We start from the raw sequence: 5,379 nt of genomic DNA on the forward strand, positions 1-5,379 counted from the left end.
ACACAACACCTAATCAGCAGAACATAACAGATTGTTAGCAAAATGAAATATTTCTGTCAAAACAATAAACACATTGATAAAACCTTATACTGTTCTCATATCACTAACACATTCTTTGAATGATTCCACACTGTCGCTATCTTATACACACCAACACAATAAATTCAAAACACATCTGTAAAAACCCTCTTCCAATATATGGATGTTATTCAGACATACTGTATTGTTTGAGAGCAATAGGATAATTTAGATGACAAAAATATTTTGATGAACCCTCATCAAGCAATGCACAAAACTGCTGCTGCAGACAGTATTTCTTTCTTTCACTGTACCATTCAGTTACAGTGACAAGTCAATCAACAGAAAATGGCAAAATTATTGTTCTTACTACTGTAAAGTGTAGAAAAATAAAAAATTGTACACAAATAAAAAGTACTGTACACTTACAGTCACTGAAGAAAAACTAAAGCAACAATACAAACAACAACAATACATAATACTCTAATCATCTCTCTGTCTAGCTGGATCAGGCCATAAGAGTTCACCACATCACAGGCTATGGGTGCCTCTCATTTGGGCTTTTATACATCCTCCCTCGCTCCTCTGGCCTCGATCCTCACTGATCGACATAAAGAATGATGGGGCGAAAACAATGGGAGAGTCTATCCAGTGTTAGTTATAGATCAGTGGGAACGCCCCTCGAGGATCGAGCATAACACACCTGAGTGCTGCGTTTTCAATTTTGCACATGTGTGCTTACACATCTGGTGGATGTGATATTTCAATTTGTTCATTAGTGTGGTCATTGGCAAGCCAGGGCTCTATAATGAGAAGGAAGTACCTAACAATCTTTATCTGTGTCTAAGGTGTGAACATGTGTTTTACGTTTTGACATTCACTGTGTGTAATGTTTCGCAAAAAGTGTGAAGCTGAATTTGTGCTTACTGTTGTACTACTCTGCGCAGGCGTTTTGCTTCTTAAGTGTTAAGTATTGTTAACTGTCTGTTAATCTTAATTTTAGTGTGTAAACGATTGGAAAAAACTGTAAACACATTCTCTGCTTTGCACATTGTTTGCAATTCTGCAAAACACGTTTTGCGAAACACTACACACGTTTTCTTACTTTAGACACTTTGTGCAAAAACAAAATCCCCTGGTATCATTGGGAAAACACTTTGTTCAAAATGTAAAACTCATCTGGCAATTGTAGGCACTTACTTATACACCTGAAAACACGTGCACAGAAAACAGAGCACCAATCGGTCTGAACCTTAACACTACAAATAGGCCTCCAGTAAGCCATTTTGAGAACTTTGCAAGCATGGAGACAATTCATATATCAAAAGTTGTATACCTGCCCCCTTACAGCCCCTAAATGCAATTGAGGAAATAGTTCTGCATGGTGTTGGAAAGTAAATGATCGCCAACCACACGCCCGCATACCTCTTCTGCAGGCAATGTGGCAAGAGGCATGTGGAGACATTGGGGATCAATCCCCCCCATTGTATGTGTGTATGATATTGCACCTCCCACCCCCCACCCCAGCCCCCACCACATACACACCACATACACACTCACATGCACATACACACACACACACACGCACACACACACACACTCACACGCACATGTGCACACACACAGACATACACAGATACAGACACACACATACACACACAAATACACACACAAGCAAAACCAATATATATTTTGCTGTTTTTTGCAAAAACTCTTGTTTTGATTACTGCAGAAAATCTACTTTTGAGTTTTTACAGAAGATGAGGTCTGAGAAAATGACCAAATAAAATACAAAAATAGAAACACAGACGGCAGTGTTTTCTATAAAGTGCATCAGTGTGTTACTGGTGATATAAGGGTAATTCAAATGGTGCTTGTGTGTATAGTTTTGTTGCAAGAATTGATTGCATTGATTGCAGTGTTTCATTTTGGCATAGATGTGAGTTGTTTATCCCCAAGTGCTATGTGTTATATAGCTGTGTGTAGAGTTTTGAAATAATGAGCCAAATTCTGCAAAACGTGTGTAAGCAATAGGCAAAAACTGTAAACAGGTTGAGAACGGGAATGTGAGTTGGTGTGGGAATATGTGTAGAGCTATTATATGTTTGTGTGTGTGTGTGTGTGTGTGTGTGTGTGTGTGTGTGTGTGTGTGTGTGTGTGTGTGTGTGTGTGTGTCAGTGTGTGTGTGTGTGTGTGTGTGTGTGTGTGTGTGTGTGTGTATGTACGGTATGAATGAGGAGCTAGAGCTGAAGTGGGAAGGGATCAGCATCTCACCCTTAAACGCCCTCATTTCAGGGGAGCATGCTCTCTTCCTCACGGCACCCCATTTTAATCTCATGAGTGGCAAAGCCATGGAAATCCTGCCTCTGTGGTTGGAGGAAGGGCCGGCTCCATTCCATCCCAGGCATAGTTTCATAGCGGCGCATTCCCACTGCGTGGAATTCCAGCGGAATCCAGCGGAATTCCAGCAGACCCTCGCTGCAGCACCAGGGCCCCGTGCTCCGAGAAGCTCTCCGTCTGTTTGCTGAATACAAAATAGATAGAGAGAGTGAGAGAGAGAGAGAGAGAGAGAGAGAGAGAGAGAGAGTAAGAGTAAGAGCGAACAGTGATAAAAGGGAGAAGAACCCCCCTGATCTCATTTTAAAACTTTAAGGGGAGATCATCCAGCAGCCATGCCTCAGACATAATTAAATTGGCATGTCATATTTCATTGCATTACAGAGTTGAGTCTGCATGCTAACGAGTGAAGGAGCCTTTTTTAAAGCCTCTACCCTTCCCCCTTTTTTTTCCTCGACACACATTTTGCAATGACTGGTGGCACTAAAAAAAAAAAAAAATCCAGAGAAGAATTCCCAGAACCCTAACTGTGTCTGTGCCTGATCACACACATCGGATTTGTCTTCATTTGTGAGCGCTTTACTCCCGTTTTTACCCTTTAAGTGTTAACACAGGCGACACCGGGGGGGAAAGCAGCTAAATCAATTACGGCTAAATAATGAGCAACGCAATCAGTGGGAGCTGCCTCCATTCACCGGCTGAGGGTTGGGGGGTCTGTGAGTCGCACGGTGCACTCGGATCAAAGTCGCACACCGGCCAGATGGAGGAGGTAAACAAGACCAATCCTAGCCGCACTGACGTCAGGACAGGACGTCACGTCACTGCCATTTGTTTTTCTGTTATTTTTTCTGTTTTTTTTTTTATCGAGTCATTTGAGCAGGTAAACGATCAACGTCACTGCGCTAGTGGTTTGTTTATTCGCCTTATTTTTTGTGTCCGGTTTAATGGGTTGCATGTTGATAGCCACATGCGGAATCGCAGCTTTCCCCATCCCATTGTTCGGACAAGATGACAATCGGTACGGCAGACAGCACAGAGAGGTGCTTCTCTCATCACCACAGCAGGCCTCTTTCATATCCATGAGACGGGGGGAAATCAAAGGGAAAACACGCCACACACACACACACACACACACACACACACACACACACACACACACACACAGACACACACGCAGCATCAATGACTTCCTATATAAGCCATGGATTTCATGTTTTTTTCCGCCTCTCTTTACCTCTGATAGATTTCCGCTAATTGTATTTGATCTGGTCGTCAGTGTTTAGCGCGAGCAGCGGTATCGTCGCCGTCACAGACGACGAATGAATCGGTCAACCCAGGTTCAGTTCCCGCTAGCGAATCCATGTCACTTTGGATAAAAGCGTTTGTTATCAGTATCCGGTGGTAATCAGATGCCAAGGCCAAACTGAGAGGAGTGGAGAGGATGACCCCCCCCCCCCCCCTGTTGACAGTGTCACAGTGTCTTTTTTCTGTAGCTAGCAGAGAGCATCTCCAAGCCCTGAATGCTAGCGGAGCTCACAGGGGGAGCTGCCGTTTCAGTGTTGCGACGCCCGCGGCGGAATGAGCTGCTTGGTGGGGTGCGCACCAGTTAAAAGTAAACAGGAAACTGTGTGCGGGAAGAGGAACAGAGGGAGGGAGGAAGACCCCAGACTGGGACACACACATCAGGGGAAACATGTGCCTGTGTGCAATTGCCCGGAAGGGGCATTCTCAGCCGTAGCGTAGAGAGAGAGAGAGAGAGAGGACTGTAGATGGGGAGTGATAGAGTGAGAGGAACAGAATGGACAGAGAGAGAGAAAGGGAGAGAGAGAAAGAGAGCAAGAACTGTTGATGGGGAGTGATAGTGAGAGGACCAGAATGGACAGAGAGAGAGAGAGAGAGAGAGAAAGAGAGAGAGAGAGAGAAGAGGGAAAGGGAGAGGGAGAGGAAACATGAGAGGAAAGTGAGAGGGAAAATAAGACGAGCAAGTGAGAAGATATGGAGCAAGTGAGAAGGAAAGATAGAGTTAGATATGAAAAGAGAGCAAGGATGGAGGGAATGCAAAAGATGAGAAGAAAAAGAGTGCCAGAGAGAGAGAGAGAAAGAGAAAGAGAGAGAGTGTGAGAGAGAGAATGTGTGTGTGTGAGAGAGAGAGAGAGAGAGAGAGAGAGAGAGAGAGAGAGAGAGAGAGAGAGAGAGAGAGAGAGAGAAAGGTGAAAAATCGATCTACAGTGCCATCCAATGTGCCGAGGGATAATCACTTTGCTGGTGTAGACAAGCTGATAAAACTGCATGCACGGCTCCACACGCTGTCAGGGGCGGCGAGCCGGAAGGCCGCCGTGTCTACTCATTATTCCGCGGGACCATCTGGAGCCTCCGCAGCTGCCAGGGGCCCGGGCCTCCATCGGCCCCCAGCAATCGGAGCCTCCGCTGGGGCTGGGCCGCGCCGCTCGCAGGCAGGCCAACCACACAACACCACCACCACCCCCCCTCCACCACCACCACCACCGCCACCACCGTCCCTGTGTCACATCACCCCAGTGCACCCTGGGTGACTGGCTGCCGTTTCCCCCACCATCACCGGCCCTCGCAACTCGAGCCAAGAGAGCGTCCGCCTCTGAACTGGCCCCTAGATGGCACTAGAGACTCAGATTCAAAGTCGTGAAATCCTGGAGCTCAATTATTTATGACTCTCAGGACAAACATCCCTTTGAATCCATTCTCCCAACCACCACCACCACCACCACCACCACCACCAGCCCTGCTTCCACACTCGCACACATTCAATGTTATTGTTTATTATTTATACTTCGAGACCAGCAGTGTTTTGGTGTAATAGAAGGCAAGGTAGCAGTAATGTCACTGCGTGGGAGTCATAATTATGTTTTGATACTGGAAGCTGCTGCGACGGCGTAGCGTAGCGTAGCGGGTTCCTGCTGGACCGGCGAATAGAGCAAAACAGGACTGGCAAAACACAACACAACACAACACAACACAAACAGCCCAGGCTAGAGAGAGAGAGAGAGA

This window comes from Sardina pilchardus, chromosome 8 (genome assembly GCF_963854185.1).
Source record: "Sardina pilchardus chromosome 8, fSarPil1.1, whole genome shotgun sequence".
Taxonomy (NCBI): domain Eukaryota; kingdom Metazoa; phylum Chordata; class Actinopteri; order Clupeiformes; family Clupeidae; genus Sardina; species Sardina pilchardus.